The following is a 27,589-nucleotide window of genomic DNA, read 5'->3' as shown; positions in this document are numbered from 1 at the left end:
AAAAGAATTACTAGCAGGACTCTATAAACCAAAATTCAAATTGCTAAGCAAACTAAAAAGCCCCAGAAAACACTGACCATAACTTCATAGACGCATCCACGCTGACGCCATTTAACACTTCCTCCTGCAACTGGGTATGTACAACTTCTTGAGTTAACAGAAGTCTAGCTGCCAAATCAGATCCCTACTATCTTGCTCACATTTCCAGTCCCAGTAAAAGATATAGGTTATATATGCACTAAAAGCAATAGGTTAGGCATGCAAGTAGCTCTGTGCCCTTAACTAAAGGCTCAAAAGATTTGAACAGAGTACAATAACATGAGTCTGAATGCCTTATCTTAGGCACCCCACAGTATTCATAAATTTTGACTTTAAGCTGTTATTGGATATAATAAAATAGTGTTAACATTTCAGATGAACATTCAGGGCAAGCTTATAAACTATTCAGTGACTAATGCCCTTGTCTTATGTTTTCAATTTTCATTGCTACTGGAGGTCATATGTTATGATGTCAGCTTGAATCTGGATTTCCATTTTGAGCAAATCTAATTTAAAATTATGATACTGAGGCATATGGTAAAAACTGTTTAAAAGTCCTACACTGAGTAAATTTATTCACTCTGTTACTAGGGTAGATCTCACATTCTAGTGCCACCTATTCATGAAGCAAACATAGTTTGGGTGTATCTTCCTGTACAGTAAACATGCCATAGGTTGAATGTGCAGGTACAGAACTCATCTATACAGAGATGCAACAGCACACTTGCCAACCTTGAGTGCAGGGGTTTGCACGACTGGGCCAATAATAGGAAATTAATCAACTCCCCAGAGCACGACGTAAATTGAATCGGCCAAAAGGATTCAGAAGGAGGAAGAACAAGAGTCTTAAAAGAGTTCTGAGCTGAAGGGAGGCTCAGCGAGTATTTTCCTTAGGAGCCAGTGGGATGGAGATGTTTCATGAGGTCTGACACTGTTAAGACACTTGCCCCTTTATTCTGCCCTGCTCAGCAGACTGGAAGATTCCTCACTGACTTGCAAAGAGCAGTTTTATGAGACAGCTGAGCTGAGACAACAGTATGTTGCCACTGAAGGGACTACTCCGCCCTCCTCTCCCAGTCCCACCCTCACCCTCCTTCTACATCCTTTGGACTACCGCTACTTTTCTTGTGACCCTGTCTGTGACACCAGCTTACGAAGCTAAACCACATGAGAGCTACCTCTGTCTTCTTCCTCCCTGATCCCCCCTACCCAAAATAAATAAGTTTCAGGTAGTTTTGCTCCCTAAGACAACTCACTGTGGACCTAAAAAGAACCAGCTCAAGAATCAGAGTGGTTTCAAGCCCAGGCCATAGAGCAACAGTTGTCTCAATATTGCCATATCCTTATCTCAGCTGCATAGGTTCCATGTGAAATATTAGCAGAAAATGCTTTCATTTTCTGAAGTAATTATGATTTATGTTATTATTATTATTATTTCTTATTATTATTTCTTATTTCCACAGAAGAATTATCTATGGAATAACCACAGTTAAGTTGAAGTCCTTCTCAAAGCAAAACCAAGCTCAAATGGGTTTTTCAGGTGCACAATGCATGAAGCATCGGACTTAGTATTACTTTTTCCTATCATTCATTATTGATTTTTTCAGTAATAAATGGTAGTACAGATACACAATTAAAATAGGTACAGCCTTTGAAGTACAACAGTTCCCTATATTGGTAAAGCAGTGACAGGCACAACCATTACAACCCACTGGAGCTACTTCAACCATCACATAAGAGAGGGAATTCAAAATTTAAGTAGACACTAACACTTCAAAGCTTGATTTGAATTATAAATGGTCAAGAGTTAAAAAGTTACTGCTAAAAGCGTGGACAATCTTCTATAGCATTTTACAGGCAGAATACTATAATGCAGTGTATGCCAGCTCAAAATTTTGGTATTACACAAGTATAATTTAAAAACAAGGAACAGTACAGACAATGACATAGAAAGAACATGGAACTACTCATGGTTCTTTCTGTGTTTAATTTACTAGTACATTTTCTTCCTAAAATGATTGAACTGGCTTGGCATATAAGATGTCCAAGGTATCCCCTTCCTCCAGGGAGACATTTTAAGCACAGAATAAGCCAATGACCTTCAGAAGGTCTTCAGTGTGAAGCAGTAAAGCCATTTATGTCTATGCAGATGTACAACCAAATGAAATGTAGACATCCACGCAATGAAATTGGTACTTCTATAATCTTTGTACTCATTTCTACGCAGATTTAAGCAGATAAACAATAAACTAGGATACTGGAGAAGGAGGACCAGCATTTGCTATCATGTAGTTACATATGGTAAATAGATTACTAACCTTAAAAAGATTCAAAACCAACAGCAAAAAAAAAAGTTTCTTGTAAAAGGAAATATTTCTAAACTCAGTTTAAAACCTGCTTAAACATCTAACAAGAAAAATAATCGTTTTCTACAGGCATGGCAAGACAAAGATTTGGGACAGAACACAGAAAATTAATAGCATTTTAATGGGCTTAAAAATTCTTATATACCATGTTCCTATATAAATAAAGATTAACATAGAAAAGATTATGCTTAATTCATCTTCCCAAGTTTATAAATTAAACAAATAACAAGTAGCTTTTTATTTTCTTAATACCTCCATGTAACTTGCTGGCACTTCAATGATAACATGTCCATTTTTATAAGAAAGGGCTACAATTTTATTTTAAACTTAACAGGCATTCATTCTTTTTCCTTTCAAAACCTAAGCATAAGTAACAAAGCACCAGAGTCTTATAAATTTTCTAACACCAAATGCAAATTAAGTCATGAAATTGCTCTAGGAATAGTTCCAAGAATGCAAACCCAAAGGAATTTCAACACAATTTTTCAATTTCAGGCTCTTTATGATACTCAGGCAAGGTAACAGAATATGGTACGGTCAAGAAGAACTGTCTGTGTATGGAAAATGTTTAATTTCAACAACTTCCTGTATTTTGTTTATAAGCTCTAAGATGAAATAGATGTCTATAAATGGAAGAAACTCAAAGGATGGCAAGGGCTCTGTAGATTGATCAGCTTACAAATCTTTCATTACCTTGAAAACGTGGATTGACAGTTCATAACTTAAAGGGTATCTTCATATGTTTTGTAAACAGTTATCAAATTAACGTATTTCTCTCTTTTACCTGGAGTCGTGTGAACTGCTTACCTGCATTGTACCAGTCTGCATTAGAAGTAAAATAAGCACAACCCCCACCCTATTATGTGATAAGTTAAAACTTTTCTCACATTTTATTTTTATGTCAGCTGTGACTATATGGCTTTACAGCACCATCTCCAGCAAACTGGGGCTTTTCCCATAATGAACAGAATAATTATTTAATCTTTCAACAATCCTTTTGAAAAGCCCCAAATCCTTTTTCTTAACCACAAGGCAGGAGTTTTATCAGACTGTTTAAACAAAGAGCTGCTGATTTTTCACTCTGCAGAACTACTGCTTGTTTATCCCAGGGGAGACATCAGTCAAAGAATGACAACTTAACTTGCTGGGCACGCTATTATTTAGCAACAACCCCAAGGGTACTAGGGACATTTCCTGAACATGAAGTTTAGGTCTACCAATGCTTCTCTGAAAATATAAGGTGGACAACAACAAGCAGCCTGCACTGGAGTCATGATGCTAAAACCTGGTGTCAGAGTGCTGCCCATTACCTCCAGCCACATTCTCAGCTGGCTCCCATTTTTCTGTCAGAAAACAATTCTTTATCAATTTCTTCTTTAAAGACATCCTAGGTACCAAGCACTCAAAATAGTAAGATCATCCAAAAGTGCATGCCTGTGTCTTTCTCAAGTAGCCTGCTTACTACAACCTGTATCACCGTGAACATCTGAAGTGATTTTTCTTCAGCTTTTCAAAGCGTAGTTCACAAATGGTAACTGTCCTCTGTGTTTTCTTTAACAACAATAGTCTTTATAGAAAGAAAATTATTTAACTCAGTCCTTACCTGAAGAACTCTTAATTTTCAAGAAATATTCTTGTTTCGCAGTTTAAGTAAGATGGTGTAATCTACAACAGAGCAGAAAGATATATCAATTACATTTGATATTGTGATTCAATCACACTTGAGGGAACTGACAGATAAAATTTTAGCTATTATCATGGTCTGGCACATCTTTTATGGAGACACATGTCAAGCAATAATTCTTTGTGAGGAATTGTAATAAGAGATACCTTTTTCCTTTTCCAGTGTTTCTGCTCAGACATGGAGATGTAAGAGTTTTGGTCTACTTCTATGCATTACTCATAATGCTCACAGAATCATATCATAGAATAGTTTGGGTCTGAAGGGACCTTTAAAGGTCATCTAGTCCAAGCCCCCTGCAGTGAGCAGGGACATCTTCAATTAGATCACTTGGCTCAGAGCCCGTCCAACCTGACCTTGAATGTTTCCAGGGATGGGGCATCCACCACCTCTCTGGGCATGTTGTGGTTAGATAGATTAAACAATTAAGGTCCTGCTGACATTGTATTTCTTATTAGTAAACAACCCAGTCAACTGAATCAGGCACTTCAGGCAGAGATGCATGACTGGGCCCAGATGCACTCAACTCCCATCGACTTCTAATGAGCTCTTCAGTAAAAACAAACAAAAAATCATCCTTGCTTAAAATACAGCTCTGATTACATCCTAGTGAACACTCAGCAAAGCCTAAGTATCAATTAGCCTCCTGAAATGCAGTTAAACAAAACACTATGAGCATGAGTTTCTGCTGACCAAAAAAAGGCTCCAAAAAGCAGCAGTCACACTGCAAAGACATTCAAGTCAAGACAGCCCACATTCGTAAGCATCATCTCCCACTGAGGGCAGAAGCTATGGGTTTAATCTTTCGTACGCCTTGCTGAAAACACCATTACGTATCACAGCCAGTTACATCTACTGCTCTTTAATCTGCATCTGGTGCCACACTTGTGTAAAGTTTTTCCTTTATTGTTCACTGAGGACTCTCTGTTGACTTGATTTTAGAGGGACTTACTTATAGTCAGATTGAGAAGCTTTGTTATAAGAGACGGTCTATGTGAACATGTGCAGACCTCAAGTTTCTTTTTTCCCCCCTTTCCTTTTTTTTTTTTCTTCAAGTCACCTACACAAGGACAGCACAAGCTGACTCTGTCCGAGGAGAATTTGCTGGCATAACCATCACAATAAATTTAAGCCTGGTCTACCTAAACAGCGCAGCACTGAGCCAAACGCCAGCTGAAAACAGCAGTAACAGTATTTTGCTGCTCAAATATCTCAAGGAACCGGTGTTAAGTCTTTGTTCTCAGTGCCTGTTCTCCAGGCCAGATAGGCAGCCACAAGCATCAGATTACGCTTCATTGATCCAGAGAAACTGAGCTGGTGTTCAGTTTCGGTTCTGCAACCTGCATGTTGACCTGCATGTTTGTTGGCCTAAACAATGAGATTTCAGGAAATGAAGAATTTGCACTTTGTCTGAGTCTTGTTTTCGGAGAGGGGGATCTCTGTCTCGGAGGTCCAGGTTGGTGTGGGAAAACTGGGAGGAAAGCCAGTCATCCAGATCTGGGCTTTTGCACTACATTCCTCCACTGAGTTAATTTCTGCTGAGAATTCAATACAACCAAAATCAAACACAAACCTAGAAATGGGAGGTGGTCTCAACAAGTTCCACTTCCTTTAGCATAACTTTTTTTTTACCTCTGGCAAAATTGGAGGACATACATCGGAGGAAGACAGGGAGATTACAAAATAGTTGGTTCGGCAATATTTTAAAAACATATATTCAAGCATTTGCAAGATTTTATACAATCTGTCAATACAAAATGAAAACCCAACCATTTGTAATAAAAACACATAGTTTATATGGAAATTTGAAAAGTTCATGTAAGATGACATTAGTAAGATCCACAGTAATGGAGTGCCACAGACTAAATGTAGAAGTAACCTATCTGAGGAAAACAAACAAAAATGTTTCTTCAGTATTCTTTATAAAATAACTAAAATATTGCTTGATAACTTTTCATTAAACTATGTTACAGATTAAAGTTGCTCAAATGTGCAATGCAAGAATTTCAGTTTGGGACTCAAGAGATCTTTGTTTTCATAGTGCCATGAAAATTTTTTCGCAAAGATGCTTATAAGACAACATAGTTTAACCCCCCCACCCACCGCCCAAAAAACCCATACAATATGAATAAATCACAGAGAAGAAATTTTTGAGAAACAGTGTTCATTTCTCTAATGAAAGTAAGAAACACTATCTCATTGTATTCATGTACAGCAATAGAAGCCTGGAGTTTTCGGTTATTTGCTTGAAACCATACAAGAAGTAGTATAATCCAGCACCCAACTCAATTCTAAAATCAGCTGCAGTACTTTTGTATTATCTTATCTTCCTTTTAAAGCTTGCATAATTTTAAAGTCCTGTTGGATTGCAACCTTGCGTTACACCTCCAAGCAACATTTTATTATTTATTCTAACCAATTTATGCTAACCAATTTGTCCAATTCCTCATCCACATTCAGAAGACACCTCCTGTTTGCAAAGAAAATCTAGTACTTCTGGACTTTAGGTTGAAGATAGCCTTTGCTCAAGTGTGATGGGTAAGACCTTTGTTTCTTTTAGGGTGTTATTTCCTATATTAAGATTTTCACAAGCCTAATATTCACAATGCACTTTTTCTTTTTTTTTTCTTTTTTTTTTTTGCTTGGGTGTTTTTTTTTTTTAACGAAGATCTTGGAGGTCTTTCCCTTGGTTTTGCTCTAATTTAACCTTAACTAAAAAGACTTAAGAAATTCACATTTATACCCCAGAAGCTAGTTCATGGCAATTTGCAGCTATTTTTACCCAGCAACATCTGGAAAATGCACATCCAGCACAAGTTTATGCGAGTGCTCCATTACAATAAACCAGTATCCTAAAAAAGTCAAAAGGGCCAAAAATTCATCACATCAGTAAACTTATTGTCCATCCTGAACACAGAGGAGAACTCACTGTAACCAAAAATGATGTCTCCAGTGTTGATGAGCATGCTCAGTTCAGAAATCCCTTTTTGTGTGCTCAGAGAGGACCCAAGGCACCCCATGGTATATTTATTGCAGAGACCTGGTCGTATGCCCCACTAGTAGTAGACGAACTGTTCAGAGCAGGTTCCTTTTGTGAAGTACGAGATAGCCTTTTATTTTACACTGATGTCTTAGCTTAGTTTTTCCTTGTACTTCACAGCACAAGAAAAGGAGACAGTAGAAAACTGAAGACAAGTAGAAACCCAGCTAAGACTTGGCTTCTTTTACAGTTCCTTCAAAACTAGCAACACAAAATATAAAGTTTTGCCTTCTTATCTAGAATATGTAAATTTTTCAGATTCTGATCTCAGGCTGACTTCCACCAAGAGCGTCGTGGCTGCATGGGGAGCTGCCGCTGTCCATCTGCTTTACACCGATACAAGATCGCAATCAGATCTGGGTCATCTCACCTTTGAGTTTGCCACACGCATAAATTAAGAGATCACACACAACAGTGCTTGTCCTAACTGAAATCTAACTTACAGGCATAAAAATGTTTTTAGCCTTTTCCCTTCCATCTGCTGATGTGAAACTTATCTACATAAATGAAAGAGGATTTTCTTTATATTTGCTCTTTCCTTTATGAAATAGGGGAATACCCATGCAGTAAGTTTACCATATGTCTATGGAAAACAGACCAAATATACCTGTAGTATATATAATACTAGAGAATTTTAATAGCTAATAAGCTATTAAAATACAGGGAATATATTTTCCATTATTCAAATATTACAAATATGCACACCTAACACTATAGTCAACATAATTACAAGCATTTTAGTAGTCACATGAATATACACTGCCTAATAATTACTTTGGTGGGTTTATACGTGTCACTATTAGCGAGATGTCTGTGTACAATCTCCTGGATGACATAAGGATTTCAAAATCCAGCCACTAGAAAAATGCATGATTAGCGTAACACACCAAGTCACTATTTGTCGGTAGCCACTGCACTATTCCCTTATGCTTATAACCACAAGTTGCTGCTATACTGGGTGTCACTGGGATATAGCCACGCTCTGTTCAAATCAAGCTCAAGTCCTAACAGGAAGAATAATCCAATAACTCCAGCAACTCAACATGGAGTGCTGACTTTTAACAAGATGTTCATGGCTGAAAAATAACAGCAGGGGATCCCTGAAGGTTTCAGACTAATTGGCAGATGCCTTTCAACGTCAGAAAAAAATGGAAGTGCAAAACCTGACCTTTGATGTTCTGAATTCATACACATCGCATTACTGAACTCCAAACCTGCACTTCAACCAAAACGTGATATGCCAAACACAGGTTTAATACAAAAACCATGAAAAAAGACAGCCCTGCTAGACTCAAGCTTGAACAGCATAGATCAGCTTACATCCACAATTCCAAGTCACTGCAAACATTAGCTCATCCATGTGTACAACTCGGGTACATTTCCTATGTCCTCTACCACTGTTTTCTTAGTTACAAGAAACACAACAGAAATAAAATATTACATGTGGAGCCAAAATTTTCCATTCAGTTTATAGAATTAGTATTCTCTCTCACTTTTCATAACTCAATTATGTTTTAGATTTACAGTGAAGTATGTGCCAAAAGACAACAGATGACAAGTCAGCGGAAGCAACAGATAACCTCCCATGTGGGTCCCTGTTTTAAAGGACATATAACTGAGAGGCTCAGGTCTACAGGATAGATTTATTGTATTTGACTCCCGCAGGTGAGTAGTTCTTAAGCAGATAACAGTCATCCAGTTGGATCAGTAGGATGTCCTTACTTTTCAGTGCTTATCTTTCTCAATGTCTTAGAGGGGGTTTGACTATGAGCAAACACTACCCCTTCCAAAGTTGATGTCTTTATTAGCCACCGAACTAAATGGAGGATGATTAGAATGGTCTTTGTTAAATGCCAGCTGAGACAAAGAAAGCCACCACTCAAAGACCAGCATGAACAGTCAGTTACAATTCTGCTGTCTCTGACAGATGTGCTCGACAAAATTTTGCGGTTCTGGGACCACCTGGTGTGATCTGGTTTACATTCATAATGGGAACTATCGGGGTTTTGGAGCACATCACTCATGGGGACAAAAATGCAATAGCCTCCAGTCCACGGCCAGATTTCCCTAACTCAGGGATTTACTTTGCTTGCCCTGAGCGCCGTCAAGACGTAAGCTTCCTAGGAGGGGCAGGAGGCTTTCAGGCTCTTCCAACTGTGATAGTACAGATGTACCTAAAGGGATGAAGCGCTGACTTGGTTCCAGGTATATTTCCTGCATTAAACTTGTATGGAGGAGCAAACCCAACAGGGAAGTCATGGGCAGGAGGGAAATCAACAGTTTATTCCTCCCTGCAAAAGAGAGGCAGATTTTCAGACAGGGTGCTGGCTGCAAAGCCAAGCTTCGTATTACAAGCGAGGAAAGTGCTTCCTGTTTGATCTTCCCACTTTAGGAAAAGAGCGCTTGCTAAATATGGCATCAAAGACATTCCTATTGTCATCATTGCTTCCACCTGTCCACTGAAACACAACTCAAATACCGGCTAAAACCTCACACCCCGGGTGGCAGTGGCGTGCGCTCTTGGTTTGATGCTACGACGTGAGCAGTCTCAGTCACATCTTGAGGACTATTTTGGATGAGATGCTGCTCTGACATAGAAGTAAAAGGTTTGCACCCTCTCCCCTAAGTAAAACATTTGCTCTCTGCCCTATAAAGGCCAACATAGGACACTAAGCATGCTGGCTAAGAGCCTATATTATGCATAGTTTTCTTTTAAATTATGAGAAAAGGATTCATTTCAAAGAAAGTCAAGAGTGCCTAAACACACAACTGTTTCAGAATTCCTCTGAAGATATCAAGGCTCCTATAAAATCAACACCTCCTCTGTCTCCCTGGTAAAGCACTGTACATATATACACATATCGCTGTGATTTTTGTCAGTTTGTGTTCAAACTTTCTGTTCAGATAGGAATTTTTAGAAGAGGTTTTTTTGGGGGGGGGGTAAGGTTTTGTTTTTAACAGAGTAACGTAAGATCTTTATTGGAAATGAATGTCTATAACCACTGCCACTCCTACTGAATAAAATCAGATCAATAAATGAACAGCCAAGCAAACAAAACAACGCAGTGAAACTAATGAATGGAAAATCATAATACAGTTATATCATCGTAAAACTTTTACCAACTGTTCAAATAACTTCTGTGTTTTTTTCTCCAAAAGTTAAACAGAAATACACTGAAGTATCTAATTGCATAAATTTTTGCTTCCATAAATCTCCATCTCCAGTAAAGTCCATAAATTACTTGCATCATGAAACCTCAGCAAATCTGGCAGTGAACATAAAATTTGAGTTCTTTCACATCAAAAATCATTACAAAACCCCAAAACCATCTGAAGTAATCTATAGAAACTGTTTCAAATAAACCTGGTCACTTGAAAATAAGCAGGATCACACTTACGTGAAAATGCCTGGATCTTTATATTCTGGCTAAACCCAGAAGAACACACTCCTATTTCCCAAGCCTGGCAGCCACGGGGCAGCCTGGGAAGACTCATGGAGCTGCATTGCCTGCAGTGGTTTTTCGGCAGGAACAAACTGCGTCTGAACTGCCAGCTAAACTCTGAGTGGGCAACCATATCACGTAGGACAGGGAAGGCGACTAATTGGTAAAGGACATGAGAGCCTTTCAAGAAGAGGGAAAATTCATGGCCAGATGAACATTTATTATGGTTCTACTCTCCTACTCTGCTCTCCTCTTCCCTTTCACATTAATCGAAAATCTCAAACTAACAAGGCAGTGCAATATATAACAAAGCAATTGTGTCACAGGACATACATTTCCCTATCAAAATAAGGCCACATTTTGTTTCAGTGATACAGCACAGCAATAACAGATTAGTCAACATACAAAATCATAACAAAAATAATGCAAAAATAACACAAGACACATGTTGGCTGATGTTCCCTGTAGTCTTTGTGTAAAAAAGATGTTGGAAAATGTGTAGACAAGACAGAGCTGTAAGATGTCAGGCTCCAGCCATATTCATACACAGACTTCAGGAGAACGTGGAGCCAACAGTTTTGCAATCAAACCGCGGGGTAGCCTTTTACATCCTCCTCTCTGGACTCTTGCCGTAATCTTGAAAAACGTGGCTACTGACACCCTGCTTTGTGACTCACTGAAGTATTTTGAGCCTTTGAATCACCCTGGGAAATCACATCTGGAAGTGCACTACGACACGCTATTCCAATGTAGAGGACAAGCACTAACCAAAAGCAGAGACCATTATCGACTGGCTTGCTATGGGCAAGCTATTTAAAACACGGTATTGGGTCTAAATCAAACCACTGAGTCCTTCCTGGCTTTTCCCAGACACTGAAAGGATCCACATGCGTTCCAGCCCTACCCTTAAGTTCACCCCTTCCCTGTCCAATGCTGTCTTTTATTATCTGTATTTTCCTCCCTCCAAATATCAACTGCAGCAACATGAAGTAGAAAATTCTTACCAAGTAGAAATACAACACTGGCAGATGGGGAGCATGAACAGTATTACTGAACACTTTCTTCCTTCTTTACTAATTACATTGAAAAGAATTTACCTTGGCAGTGTCTTTTCAAAACTGTACTACCAATTCCCACAGTTTCTTTGGTGATGAAGCCTGGTTAGATCCAGCGTTACTAGTACTCCTTTTTCCCTGAGGCTTTTCACCTTCACACCTAAGTTAAACAGAGCACCAAACTTTAGGAAGTTTCCCTCATGTTTCTTACCTGCACGTGATCTTTAGTGTGTTTTTCTTCCTTTAAAAAAGGCCAGACTATGTTGTTGTTACATTAAAAGTTTACGTAGTGTTTGTTTCTTCAGTGCTCTGATCTTTAAATGGTGTTTACTAAGCAGCTGAGTTCTAATTTTCTGTTCACTGTGGAAAAAAAATGCTGTGTATTTACATAGCATTCAGCTTTATTCCCCTCATATTTTAAAATTTAGCCTGCAGAACAAAAGTACATATTAATTCAGTCCTTGTCACTGCTAAAAAAAACAAGCTGTGCTGTGCTTTTAAGTGCCCGATTCATCACTTGCTGGTACATCCTTTCATCACTTTTAAAATTAGTATGCAATAGGACACTCTCATTTTACACACTTGTTTCCCCCATGCACACTGAAGTAACTACACAGGCAGCAGAAAACCAGGCCAGGCTGCATTATCTGTCCATATGCACCTCTTAACACAACACTGCTGCTCACAAGAAACCTTTTTATGTTTGAGCGGGACGCCCTTCCCCTCACATCTACCCTAAAAAGAGCTGGATTCATCCTAAGGCTGCTGGAGGTCACTTTGCACTTCACCAGCATGCTGAGAGCGCCAGGACACACCTTGTCCCCAAGGGCAGGTAGCGCCTGCAGGCAGGCAAGGTGGAGGTAAGGCTCCTGCCTGCCAGCACCATGCCTCTGAGCTGCTGTTGGCTGCTAAAGGCCGCAGCATCTACCTGGCTCTCAAAAATAATGGCAAAAATGTCCTGAGCACGTTATTTCACATCTAATGATCCAGAAGCACTGATGAGTTTAGGAGCACTCATACATAAATCAATGTATATGCAATGAGTGCCAGATTCCCTCACAAAATATTTGGATTTGTGGCTTTTACCAACTCCGCAAAACAGGAAGCAAGAAAAAAGAATTTTATGCCAGAGATCCTGAAAGAAATAGAAGCTACGCTGATGATGAAGCTTTTGTTTTCATTTTTAGGGTCAACGTGAAAAACCTTTACACAGGCACTGATGGTGCAGTACAGAGGGGTATTAGGCATTATAACAGTTTTCTCCTTTGAAAAGGAGGAGGCACGTCTGGAACATGAGCTTGTGGCACTTTGCAATGCTCCCTGCTTTATTCAGCACAGAAGCCGTGTTTTAGTTAAACTAGAAAACTAGACGAAACAGATTTCCATCATTTTAGCTGAAAAATTCAGCACGGGGGCTCCACTAGAACAGGAATAACCAACTGGGGCTTCCCAGCTCACCAGCAGCCGTAAAACTGCTACTGGGGGAGCCTGGCATTGTATTCAAAGCCACTTTTAAGAGCCAATATGGTAAGCTGTGCAAGATATGATGTGTAGGGAGTCCCATAAAATCCGTTGATGGAAACAGCAAGCCTGTGTCAGAAAAAGTTTCAGGAGCAGTGTACAGTTTTAGGGCGGACATTACGGTGGGAGTCTGTTATAGACCACCCAACCAGGATGAGCAGGCGGGCGAGGCGTTTTACAAGCGGCTGTCAGAAGGCGCCCGGTCGCCGGCCCTTGTACTCGTGGGTGACTTCAACTTGCCGGATGTCTGCTGGAAATACAACATGGCAGAGAGGAAGCAATCTAGGAGGTTCCTCAAATGTGTGGAGGACAACTTCTTCATGCAAGTGGTAAATGAGCCCACTAGAGGAGGGGCCCTGCTTGACCTGTTGTTTGTGAACAGAGAAGGACTAGTGGGAGATGTGAGGGTCAGTGGCCGTCTTGGGAGTAGCGACCATGAAATGTTAGAGTTTTCGATAGTGGGGGAAGTAAGGAGGGGCAAGAGTAGAACTTCTGCCTTAGATTTCCGGCGGGCTGACTTTAGCCTGTTTAAGAGGCTGGTGGACCGAGTCCCTTGGGAGTCGGTCCTGAAGGGCAAAGGAGTCCAGGAAGGCTGGACATGCTTCAAAAGGGAATTGTTAAATATTCAGGAACAGGCTGTCCCAGTCTGTAGGAAGGCAAGCCGTCGGGGAAAAAGACCGGCCTGGTTAAACAGGGAACTTAGACTAGAACTTAAGGAAAAAAAGAGAGCTTACTTGCTCTGGAAGAAGGGTCGGGTAACTTGGGAGGTCTATAGGGACGTGGCCAGGTCGTGTAGGGAGAAGATTAGAAGGGCCAAAGCTCAATTAGAGCTCGATTTGGCTGCTACAGTCAAAGATAACAAAAAAAGCTTTTACAAATATATCAACAGCAAAAGGAGGGTCAAGGAGAGCCTCCACCACTTGCTGAATGAGGAGGGTAGTGTAGTGTCAGGTGATGAGGAAAAGGCAGAGGTGCTCAATGCCTTCTTTGCCTTGGTCTTTAATGTCAAGACCGGTTGTCCTCAGGAGACTCGGCCCCCAGAGCCTGAAGTTAGGGATGGGGGGCTGTGTGAACCTCCCATGATCCAGGAGGAGATGGTTAGTGACCTGCTGTGCCAGTTGGACACCCACAAGGCTATGGGCCCAGATGGGATTCACCCCAGAGTAATGAAAGAACTGTCAAATGAACTTGCCAAACCACTCTCTATTATCTACTGGCAGTCCTGGTTAACTGGAGAAGTTCCAGCTGCCTGGAAATTAGCAAATGTAACGCCCATCTACAAGAAGGGCCGGAAGGATGATCCAGGGAACTATAGGCCTGTCAGCCTGACCTCGGTGCCAGGCAAGGTGATGGAACAGATCATCCTGAGTGCCATTACACAGCACATGCAGGACAATCAGGGCATCGGGGCCAGCCAACATGGATTCATGAAAGGCAGGTCCTGCTCGACCAACCTGGTCTCCTTCTATGACAAAGTGACCCGCTTAGTAGATGAGGGCAGGGCTGTGGATGTAGTCTATCTAGACTTCAGTAAGGCATTCGACACTGTCTCCCACAGCATCCTCCTAGACAAACTGGCTGCCCAGGGCTTGGATGGGTGGACTCTTCAATGGGTTAAAAACTGTCTGGATGGCCGAGCCCAGAGAGTGGTGGTGAATGGGGCAAAGTCCAACTGGCGGCCGGTCACTAGCGGTGTTCCCCAGGGCTCAGTTCTGGGGCCGGTGCTGTTCAATATCTTTATAGATGATCTAGACGTAGGGATTGAGTGCACCCTCAGCAAATTTGCAGATGACACCAAGCTGGGTGGGAGTGTCGATCTGCTGGAGGGTAGGAAGGCCCTACAGAGGGATCTGGACAGGTTAGATAGATGGGCCGAGACCAACGGCATGAGGTTCAACAAGAACAAGTGCCGGGTCTTACACTTCGGCCACAACAACCCCATGCAGCTCTACAGGCTGGGGGAAGAGTGGTTAGAAAGCAGCCTGGTGGAAAGAGACCTGGGGGTGCTGATCGACAGCCGGCTAAACATGAGCCAGCAGTGTGCCCAGGTGGCCAAGAAGGCCAATGGCATCCTGGCCTCTATTAGGAATAGCGTAGCCAGCCGGTCTAGGGAAGTGATCATCCCTCTGTACTCGGCACTGGTGAGGCCACATCTTGAATACTGTGTCCAGTTCTGGGCCCCGCACTTCAAGAAAGATGTTGAGGTGTTGGAGCGAGTCCAGAGGAGGGCGACCAAGATGGTGAAGGGTCTGGAGGGTCTGACCTACGAGGAACGGCTGAGGGAGCTGGGGTTGTTTAGCCTGGAGAAGAGGAGGCTCAGAGGTGACCTTATTGCAGTCTACAACTACCTGAAGGGAGGTTGTAGTGAAGTGGGAGTTGGCCTCTTCTCCCGGGCAACTAGCGATAGGACAAGAGGGCACAGCTTCAAGCTTCGCCAGGGGAGGTTCAGGTTGGACATCAGGAAGAATTTCTTTTCAGAAAGGGTTATTAGACATTGGAATGGGCTGCCCAGGGAGGTGGTGGAGTCACCATCTCTGGATGTGTTTAAGAAAAGACTGGACATGGCACTTAGTGCCATGGTCTAGTTGACAGGGTGGTGTAAGGGCAACGGTTGGACTCGATGATCCCTGAGGTCTCTTCCAACCTGACTGATTCTGTGATTCTGTACACCAGTATAAAGAGTTCAGCTCCCATACGGCACCACAGCCAGCCCAAGCTTACAGGTGCCTGTAGCCCCAGACCTCACCACGAGCTTCTGGGACGCCATTTTCCGTAAGGCAGTTTGCAACGTCAAGTCACAGTTCATACAGCAAACATTGATATAATAATAACAGATCACTTTTTTCTCCATTTTTTTTGTGTATTAAATGACCAGAGGCAAGGTGAGTAGGTTAGCCAGGTAGAAGCCCATCAGCCAGACAGGACGGCAGAACAAGCTTCCTGGACTATGTGCTCTGGAGAGGCAACACGAATCTAACAGCGATACGCAGCTGCCACTGGGATGGTACCATTCACTGTCCCCTCAATGAATTATTCTTAGATAAAGGAGTATCAGTTATAACTCCCTCTAGATGGAAGGCAGACCACGGCTGTCTCAAGGAGGGATATGTGAAACACTGAGGGTCTTTCTGCCTCTTTTTTCCATTACATATAAATGTGACGACTCTTCTCTTTAAGCAAAATCTCTGCAGATTTCTGCTACCATCACCTGCAGTGCCGAGTACTAGTCATTTCCAGACAGAGGGAAGGCAGGACCCCTGCTCTGAAGAGCATTACAGAAGTACATATGGGGATGAAGACAGCAGCCCTGCCCATAGTTATGGAGCACCCCTGACTCTTGCTTCGCTCCTGCTCCTGGACCCCAGTAATGCGAGGTGCAGCTTCTCCACTGTATGGAGACCTGCCAGTCAGCTACACTGGATACTCAGGATCCCAGCCTGGAAAAAAGGCTGCAGGACTGCAGGGAGCATCGAGGCACTTCTGCTTCAAGAAGCCTCATGAGGAAACAGATTCCCTGGATATATAGGCCTGTGCTTATGAGACTTCCCTACCACGTCATCCAAAACCCACTTTCATTATTTACCAGCACAACATAAGCAGCAGAATGTGACTATCACTGTGTAATTGACTGTCACCCAGAATATATTTCTTGCCCATTTACTGAAGTTTTTCACAGCTTCCCCCAGCTACTTTGAGCAACTTGACCAGCCTGAGGAAAAAACGGCAGGGGCTCTAAGCCGGCCAAGAGCAGAACACCACCTGAAAGGAGCCCTTATACACAGGACCTGGAAAAAAGCTGATCTCACATCTAAATACGAATGATAATGTAAGTATTCAAAGGGATGAGCATTAAAAAGTGCAAGCATCAACAGTCAGAATATGGACCACCCACTGTTACAGGTTAGATCTTCATTTCTAAAAATGATACAAAACCTGGAGCATCGAAAAACTGCTTGAACTGAAGTCTTCTTGATATTCACATACAGTAATTGCACTTTCACTCCTGCTTTGAAAGATTAAAAGCACTAATGTGGTCCTTAGGGAATCGCATCTGTTTAAAGCCAGAAACAATCAGAATCCACAGAGGAAGGAAGGAAGGAAGGAAGGAATTAATACAATCACCTTTTCTTGATGCTTGTTTTGTGTGTAAGGACTAACACATTGCCCAGTTTTCCACTCAAACTACCATTTCACATTGGCAAAAAAGAAAAAAAAAAAAAAAGGTCTTTGGAAAACAGTGAATGACTTTTTCATGACTGAGTATCTGGTTTATATTTGAACATACAGGAAATAGATTCTCCTAATCAGCCCTTTTTGCCTACTGTCAAAAATATGAGAGTGTGGCTTTACAGCCAAAGCAAGCTGTTATCCACTCCTTTTATAATTCACTCCAAACCCCTACATTAATGCAATATTGCAAATGAGCACTTAAATGCGGCAGAATCAGGAAAAGCAAATGATAAGAGTCGCTCTGAAATGTGCACATGTTCTACAGACTTCCTATTGTGGACCATTCTTATGATGATTTTTCCCAGTACAATTTAATTTTACTAAAACCCAAAAGTAAATCCCATATAAAACCACACATACAAAACACAGGAAATATCATCTGTCCCTAGTAAGCTCTCTAAGAAAATATACCTTTAAAACTTCTGCTTGCATACAGTATCATTCTGTTCATACTCTTTCTGCTTACAAAAAACGAAGTTATCACACATTCTGGCTAGTCTGAATGTGTACTCGTTTTCCAAAACACTTTTTATTTTTTTTCTTCTAACTGAAAATACACTTTTAGCCATTTGTCCTGGAGAACGGCTCTTGCACCTTACTTAATGCACAATCACTGCACAGATGGCTTACGTACATGCAATTAATCAAAAAAAAATCTACATATCAAATTTATTGCATATGTGCCGAGCAACTGCACAATTCATCCACAGACAGTAAATTCGCAATATTTAGAGCGCCTCAGATTCACTGTCCAGGTACGGGCCATATGGCCAGCCCTACAAAAACATGACTTATTAGATACCAGCTACCAAACACAGATGCTTGCCATGCGACTGGAACAAGCATTTTATCAGAGTCAGTAAGAGATAAAGCTCATGGCATCGTTAACACTGTTAAGTGACAGATGATTGATCCGTTTCCATTTCCCCTGCCAGTCAGGGAGGACTCCCCCAAGGGAGGGAGACGTTCATATCCACACGAGGAACACTTCCATTCTGATTTAAAGCTGGCGAGATCAAAAGAACATTCAAGATACATAATTTGGGAGAACAGAAATTAGAAATAATAAGCCTACGTTTGAAAAATATGACAAGTGTTTTAACTAAAATACAGCACAATAAGTAATGTATTGTGACAAGGCAGAAAACACTCACTTCCTAAGACAGGGCACCTGAACAAACATTTATTATCCTGACCCAAGTGCAACCAAAGAGTTTCAGAGTTTATATGCTAATGTACCTTACTTCAAAGATTTCCTTAAGCTACATCAGAAGGCAAAATCTCTAATGCCAAGGATTTTAGCACTGAAGAAAAGGGGACTGAAACTGTCATGCTGGCAAAAGGAAAAGACACTGAGAAGTGTTCAAAGATGTGAAACCTTTATTTTTCTTGAAATAGACTATCGCTATTTCCTGTAATTGCAAAACCTGTACCCAGGTGAGCTTTGCTCCCACACAGGACAAAACAAAACCTGGTAAAAAATTCCTTTTGCTAAGATACTCCCCAACAGCCACCACTATCCTTCTAAGTTTTTAAATTACTCTGTTACTGGGTACTTGCAAATCAGGAATTTGATCTTCTGGCACCTGGGCAAAAGGGAGATGCAGCCTAAGCGTTACAAAGAAAAGGTACTGTGGCAACATGGTTTACTGGCAGAAGGCTCGGGTCAGCTGCTGGAACTGTTTAAAGGGCCACTTGAAAGAGGATTTAAAAAGTAAATAAAATAAAAGGAGAGAATCAACTTCACTAACTCAGGATAAATCCTAATAAGGTAAGAAGAGACCCTCTCTGGACAAACAGTGATGGACCCCACCAGGGACTACAAAGAGAAAGAACAGAGAGTTAAGTGAAAAAGTCACAGAATTTGGGGTGTTTTCTCTTTTTTAAGTCATCCACATTTCTCATGCTACTGAAATAAGACTGTAAGCCTCGTAAAAGGGTCTGTTTCTCTGCATACATTTACCTGTACCCTGAAGGAGTTAAACCAGAAGTCTGACACCTTCAGCAGTAAGTTTAGGATAAAACAGTTGGGCTAGATGGAGGATTAGAAGCGAGACACAGGTCCACAGAAACTAGTGGCTAGCCTTCAGGTTCCAGCTCTGAGTAAGCACTGCTCAATACCAAGTTTATCCTTCAAAAGCCTGTCCCAAGATGGCAAGCACAGATAATGTCTGTATTCCTCAAGATCCAGAGGCTCACAACACATGGTGCTTAAGACACCAGTAGATCTGGTCTGTAACGCTAAAACCAGATCATATTCTGGAAAATTACTTGGTTTCAATTATCAGTATTCATTGCCGGTGCTCACTGTCTGGAGAAATGCCAGTTTAGAAGAAAAAAGGAGTCACATACTCTATTTAGAAAAACTACTTTTGTAACTAATTACTCCCTTGCCCCTAAAGTTTACTTACTGCTGCTGAAACCTGCTGGGATGATTTGCATGACAGTAATGTGGAAAGTTATGTTTGGGGAAACGGAGTGGGCAAAGAAGAGAGTAGGTTAGTCGGCTTTGGATGGGAGGGAGGGTGTTTCACATTACAGGTGTAGCTTCCTTCTTCTCAGACTGATGACCAAGAAGCAGAAGACCAGAAGCGCTCACGGGTCGGGATGTGGGGGCCTGATTTGTTCCCTGTGCAGCAAGCACACGGGCAAGGGTTCCAGATGCAGGGTTGGGACACCAACCCCTCTTGATTTTTAGGTGGGGCTTAGACAAATTACAGTAAGTCAAAATAACAAAGCTAAAAAAAAAAAAAAAAAGATCATGCTTAGTAATATGCTAAGGATAGTAAAGTCTTTTTCAAGGTTAGTGGGCACAATGGTTATCAGCATTAGAAGATGGACATGATCTAACAACAATGCAGAAAACACATTAAGTTTCAAACACATAGATTACATAAAGACAGAAGGCATCATTCTAATCACGTAGCGATAGTCCTTAATTGTACACTGTACCAGAACAGGAAGATAAAACATTGCTACCACAGTAAGATGAGGTGCCACTTGTTCGTTTCTCACTGTGAATGAACAGGCCCCAACAGCATGTGGCATAAATCCTAACGGGGCTGGTGAAAGTGATCTCTGCTCCATTAGTAGCTTTTAATAAGGTCTATAACACCAAGGACATTCCAAAAACCTGGAAGATCATTAATATTGTGTCAACATTCAAAGGAGGACAACCCAAGTAACTTCCAGGCTATTTATAATCTAACATTGATCCATACAAGAAAAGGAAAAATTTTCAGGGGATTCAATTGATACAGAACCAATGAACACTTACTAAATTAGTGCCAGACATCATGGATTTATGGAAAATAGATCTAGTGAAACAAAGTAGGTTTCATACTCTGATGAGTATAACAAATTTATCAGATCAAATAAGGGCTTACAAATAACACACATCAATATTTGTGAGGCATTTCACTTTGTAGTATACAAAATTCTGGTAAAAAAAAAAAAAAGTTGATGCTAAAAATAACTAATAAACACATGTTCAAAAGACTGGCTGATCTCAGAGTCATCACCAATGTAGAACTGGGCTCTACTAGCAACATCTGTATCAAGGCTCTGCCAGAACATCTATTAGCCCACTAGTATTCAACACCAAGTTGAAGTGTTTCTACATGCAGCATTGCTAATATCAAAACCAGCTTTAAATTTTGTGGCCCACCTTTAAATGATATTTTTAAATTGAACAGAACCCAAAAAAAGATTTGTAGTAAGCCACTAAGAGTTCAACTTGTTTAACTTATACAGGAGTTTTGAGAACAGACTTTACTGTAGTTTCCAAGTGCCTCCATTGGAAGAAAACACCAACCTTACTTCACTTGAGGAAGGCATTTAAAAAAAAAAAAACAAAACCAAAACAAAACAACAACAAACCACTCAGCTATGGATAGAAGTTCCAGAAAGGGTGATTAATCAATGGTCTAAATTAGTAAAGCCAGTTATGTTGTATTCTTCAGCTCTTGATACCAAGAGATTGAGAATCAGAAACCTTGCCAGAATATATACAACAGCAAAAAACAAATTCGTGTTAGTCACATACAATTCACTGTCTTAATACATAGTAAGTGCAAGAAGTACAACGGCCTGTGATATACAAAAGGATCAGACAACTTTTTCCACTTACCCTTCTAGTCTTACTTTCTTTGACTGCACGAATGATACAAAAAAAAAAAAAAGGCAATTGAAGTTAGAAGGTAAGATACTTTAGGCAACAGCTGTACTTTTAAACTTTACAAAAGGAATTAACATTAGCATTGCACCAAGAGTGAAAAGGGTTTATTTATACAAATAAAGAAGAAAAACATACGCCATTCTTCTCTTTCGTTTACTGTACTGTCTTGAATACTTTCAGGCTGCTTGACTTGCTGTTGCTGACAGGAGGAGAATGAAGTAGAATGTGTCCAGTACAGTACAACATGAAACTGATAACATTATCCTACTTGAATGTCAAGTTTGCTTTGGTAGCACATAAGTGATATGAAGCCAGAATAAAAAAAAAATCAGCAACAACAAAAATCCCCGAGACACTTAGGGGGGAAAACAACAGCTAAAACAAGCAATTGATCTCAGGGAAGATATCCGAGTAAAATTTAATCATGTGCTAAGCAAAAGCAAGCATGTCTCAAAAGTGGATTACCTTTGCAAATGAGCAAGCACTGAGAGTTTACTCAGTTCCCTTACATACTCACAGACTGGAAATACAGCTTGGAAAGGAGTGCTACTGATAAGAAAAAAACACAGCAAGGGAAGACCTCAAAAACAGACAGGAAGACAGGTGGCTGTATAAAGATCAGAAATAAAATATTGCACAGCTTGAGAGATTTAGCTGTAGGAACAAACTGTACAACCAGATTAAGGAGGAAGGTCAGAGCAGAGTTGCTAGAGCACTTCACTACTTTCCCTTCCATCAAAACCACAAAGGGTTTGTCAAAGTTTGCACAATGCCTGCTGGATCACATACAGGATAAACAGCTTGCCAGGCTGCGCTTGTGTTTGTTCAACACTACTGCTTATATCGAGAGCTGGAAATGTTACTTTCAGAAATTCCAGCAAAATTTCATCTTCTAGGACAAGAGTAACATCCTTGTCGCTAACTGATGGAATTAGTAACACCAAACTACTGCCATAAAATACAGAAAACGCTGCAGTGTCAACGAAGTGGCACTTACACATGGAACCTTTGCCCTGCACAAAGTAAAATGCCAAATCCCTTCCAGCTGGTGTGACACAGACATAATCTACTACTAGCTCTGATGCAGTTAATAATGAAGAAGGTCTATGAGGAATGAATACACAAGGTATTAGAAAACTCTTTATGGAAACCAAAGACTCTCAGATGAGCTTGATACCACCTGGTATCCCAATGCTGGAGGAAAAAGTTGCCTGTCCAGGTATCTTGAAAATTGGTTTTGGTTTACTGAGCAACCAATATGTAGCCATTTCTTCATGGTTCACATTTACCACTGTATGTGATGGTTTATTACATATGAGGAGCTTGACTAATCACTATCATCATCTGACCCGTTTCACTGATGAGCAGCGTTATTGTGCTTATGTTATGAGTAGTGTTTATGTATACACTAGCCTTTTTAGCAGATGGAATATTCCTTTTCACTTCCTGAATTCAATGACAATCTGCTTTTTTTTGTACACACTACTTGGCAATCTTGAAGTTTCACACACAAACCAGAGAATTTGTTTCTTTATAAACGTATTCAAAGATTTTTGTATGAACTCAGTCAACGGTCTGCATAAAGCAGCAGATAGCAACAGTACTTTGGCCAGGACTAGCAGAAGGACAATGTGATGTTAGAAGAGACTCAATCTAAAGAAAATCAGAGGCAAGCACAGTATGCATCGATGAAGGATTCAGAGCAAACATGAAACTGGCACTGAAGGTCTCATGTAACAGTTCTGAATTTTGGTTACACTCCTGCAAATAACATCTCAAATAGGTATAGGATGTCCCAAGGATTACAACCCACATTACTGAAAAGGCAGCAGTCCTTGTCCTGTATCATAATCTCATAAAAAAATGCTCCAACCCAGAAAACTGTTCACTGGCTTTCTCACTGTGCTTTGTGGTCATCACTGCAGTTCACACAAATTGAGCCTTACAAAAGCCACCTTGTCCAATCTGTCAATATTTCTCCATCGGATGAGCACACAGGGGAACTATCTGCTCCACAGAATTTCTCTGGTCCAAAACATCAAGTGGTGGTTTTGCACTTTGGTGTAAATAATAAGAAACAATACACATTCAAAACTGAATTCTCTCGTGAGGAAACATTAAAATTAAAGAGGGCACTGCATGAATGCTTTACAAAAAGCATATTATTGAATTCATAGTACTGCCAGATTCTGGATAATTTCACTCCTTGACTGTGCTCTCAAGTTTCAGCAAGGTACAAAGAATTCATTTTCACCTTTTAATCTTATGGATTAAATATGTTTGAGAAAAAATTTGGAGCAGAAAAGAGACCTCCCAGTTTATAATTCACATATTAAAGAGGACCTCCTGCTATGAGCAACTATTTCCTAAATGTTGATTTAACAAAATTCATCACTTCAAATGCATGGATTACGATGTTTGCACCAAAACAAATAGTTCCCAGTGCAAAAGCTGCCATACTTGATGAAATATGAGGGCAGGTGTTTTTATAGGAAAACAAAATACTATGGAACTCTTAAAACAATCAGAAAATTACAGACACCACAAACAAAAACCAAGAATTGTGCAAAGCCTGTTTCTGTGGAAGAGTCTTCCTGCCATTACTAAATATTTTGCCTCTTAATTCTGTAAAAACTGAATAATCCAGAAACACTTGAAGAAAATAGATTTCATTGTTAATTTCTGGGGGGGGAAAGAAGTCAGATTTACTTTTTTTCTTTATTTTTACAATTAGCCTCAAGTGGAAAGCACTATGGAAAAAAAAGAAGCCATGTTTTCTGCTTATCTGCAAATAATGAAACCCCAACTACCTTGCCACATATATTCTTAATATATTCTTCTTGCATACTATTCAGCAAAGAGTTAACTGATTTAAATTGTTATAGATGACAAAGGATTTGAGGGCACAGAGTTCCTCACAAAATGCGCTCACATTTGGCAGAATTGGACTTTCCTAATGCCTTTGAATTTATTTATTGAACCTTTCCATCCCAATTCAGCAGCTAGTAGAAATTGTCCAATTTTAGGGAACAGAATCCATTTGATTTATGGCCTAAAGGCAAAAACCTTTAAATAAGCGAAGGGCAGGTGAAAGGCATGGTGCAAGAATTATCCTTCCTTAAACAAATATACTGAATAAAAGGCAGTGAAGTCAAGAGAAATGAAGGCACGGGGAAGAAGTAACACCTAAGTGACAAAACAGTTCTTATAATAAAAAAGTATCAGCACTAGTAGACCTTGCTAATAATATAAAAATATGACCGTCTGTCCTTTTCTATTTAATTTTACTGTAGTCAAAGTGTTCAGTACACTCTCCAAAGATGACTGTTACAAAAACACAGGAAAAATGAATTGGATGCTTTGCTGTTCACAGCCACTTCTGACTTAACACACTTAACGAGATACATGAGTAAAAGACAGATTCAGACAAAAATCAATTTATTCCAACAAGCTCTGCAAGTGGGAAAAATGTCTGACCTTGTTCTTGGCTTTACCCTCTTAATTAATACTACCTCTAGGGAGACAATAATGCTCTCAAGTCCTGCAACATTAATTTTTTTTTTATTGGAACAGATTATCTCTTTGAATTGTATAACATCTGCCCATTGACACAGCCATCCATGAAATTATTCCTTCAATTAAACCGCTACCCTCCTCAAACAAGACAGCCCACAATATTGAAGTAGTCTTGTTCCTATTACAACATCTGTTAAAACCTGGTCTTCCTGGAAAATAAGAAAGCCTCTTTGGAACAGGGGAGTCTCAGAGCCACTGCAGTTAGCATCTGCCACCTCACATGAAGCACTCCTACAAGCACCATCCTTCCCAATGTAATAATTGCTAAGAAAAAGATTCAAAGTCATCTCTGTGCCTGTGCATAACCAATGAAATAGTATGTAAAGAGAGGGGGTCACTCAGAGGTTAAATTCTACCATAAAGTCCTTTATTAATCAAAATTTGGGGGCAGGGGAGAGTAGGCATAGTTGGTACAACTGCTAGATCCATATTGTAATTGTCCTAAATTAAAAGCAGCCCTCTCTCTCTCAAGGCCCATTTAAGGGAAGTTGGCACACCGCCAGCTGTGCTAATTAAACGATTTGCAAATACTGTCCCTACGCACCTTCATCACAGACCTTTCCAGATGAGAAGTCGCATGCCTGATTTACATCAATATGATCAGACAATGTACTGAGATAGAAAGCAAAGTGCCTAAAGCAAGTGTTTTACGTGTGCTACAGTGTAAGTCAGTAACTCAAGACACCAGAAAATGAGAGCATGAGACCCGGGCAATTTTGAGCTGCCGTTCTCTGGTGGTGCCAAATTTCGGAAAGAGCCTTACCTCACTTGAGAAATGCTGCATATTCCAATTTAGAAGAATTCTTATCTTCTAAACTAAAAGTGAACTACAAGGTTTTCAGACATGGCTGGGAGCAGTCCATGTTGATGACATTTCAGAGGTGTAGGTTTGCAGGAATAACATATGGCTGAGGAGCGTCCTGCCCCTTCCCACCGCCAGCCTATCACCCAGCCCTCTGCTCCATGCCACCGGCTGTGCTGCCTCCATTACAGGAGCACTCAGCAGTAAGAATAGGCAGCCACAACTGGAGGAAATGAGGCAGAAACTAATTTTCATCACCAAAAAGAGTGTCTGTGGACCCATACCCAGGAGTGGTATCCTCAGTATCTAAACTGCTGCTGGGAACGGCATCCTATTTTCCTAATGGTGAAAAGATACTTTTCATGCTGCTACAAGTTTATTACCAAGAAACAAACAGGCTTCTCTATGGACTACAGTATGACTTACATTAAGAATGAAGATTAAAAACTATTATATATTCCAACAGTGAAAAAACGAAAGAGCAAACACATTCCTATAATTGAAGACATACTTGTTCCCAATCCAATTCAACTTTTTCAGTTGCTCATACTTTTATCAAACATTTCTTTTGACTCATTATCATTGCCCAAAGGAAAAGTGTTGCTAAATCCAACTAACATGCATATGTGTATTACTGAGTTAAAGGCAAATGAGCCACACAAATGTTTTCCAAGTACATGAGATGAGAAATCTTGCGATTAGGGAAGATTTCAGAGAAGTATTATTAACTTGCCTTGGTTTTATTTAGACTTCCTCTGGATTTAAAAATCAACTTAATTTCTAAGAAAATCAGTTCAGAGAAATTAAAATCTACAAAGCTTTCAATTCCACAGTCCCCTGAAAGCTTTAGCAGAGTATTTTTTTCATTCTTCTAATTCTTTAAGCATCTCTAACTTCATGAAGAATGCACGTATATTCAGCCGTTTAAACAGTTAATGCCTCAGGGGGAAAAAACATTTTTCAAATGCAAATGTCATTCACAATTTATAATTTTTCAAATGTAAAATCTAAATTAGCAATAAAAGATAATAATTTACTTTAATTATTGAGCTGTTATTTTACAACATCAGTTGGTATGCATATATCCAGGGCCCAGCTGAATCAGACAGCAGCTTTGGCAGTTCTGGGATTTCAGTGAAAAAAAGTAAGTTAGCTAAGAGGCAGGCAAGTCCAAGCAAGGAGCTCTTCAGTTGTTGCTGAATTCCAGTTTTGAGCCCAAGAGACAAAAAACTGAGATAAACATATTCAGAAAGCATGGATATGGACATCAGTTTGTTCTGTAGAGTTTTGCTTTCTCCTATATGCATTTTACTTCTGGGAGTTTACTGATTTTGAAACTCTAAAAAAATGACTCACCTATTTCATATGAGGACAACTGAAACAAAACTACCTACACAAGTGAAAACATCCCAAGTGATATTTATCCTTGCTTATCTATCCAGGATGTCCAGGATCACAGAATCAAAGTACTCCATCTGAGAGGGCACCAAAAGCAGAAAAATTAGGTTCACAGCACCTTATACAATGATTTTCTATTCATTTTCATTTTCAAGTTCTTATGCACTAGAAAATTGTGCAATGTAGAAAAATAAACACTTTATGCTGATTAAAGGACAAAATAGCACCTCAAAAAAATATAGCTTAAAATTGACAAGCAGG

At 40.2% G+C, this 27,589-nt stretch overlaps 1 protein-coding gene across 1 annotated transcript in view; it reads right to left on the bottom strand.

Moving 5' to 3' along the window:
• BMPR1B (bone morphogenetic protein receptor type 1B) overlaps nucleotides 1–27,589 on the bottom strand; it is a 278,304-nt gene that overhangs the window by 162,924 nt on the left and 87,791 nt on the right. Inside the window, exon 3 of the mRNA XM_068402616.1 lies at nucleotides 4,009–4,070. The gene's annotated coding sequence lies outside the window, so the exon portion shown is untranslated. The remainder of the gene's footprint in view (nucleotides 1–4,008; nucleotides 4,071–27,589) is intronic.

This window comes from Nyctibius grandis, chromosome 6, assembly GCF_013368605.1.
Source record: "Nyctibius grandis isolate bNycGra1 chromosome 6, bNycGra1.pri, whole genome shotgun sequence".
In the NCBI taxonomy this organism is placed as follows: Eukaryota; Metazoa; Chordata; class Aves; order Nyctibiiformes; family Nyctibiidae; genus Nyctibius; species Nyctibius grandis.
The sequence above is the reverse complement of the archived record's forward strand: the minus strand, read 5'-3'. Positions and strand labels throughout refer to the sequence as shown.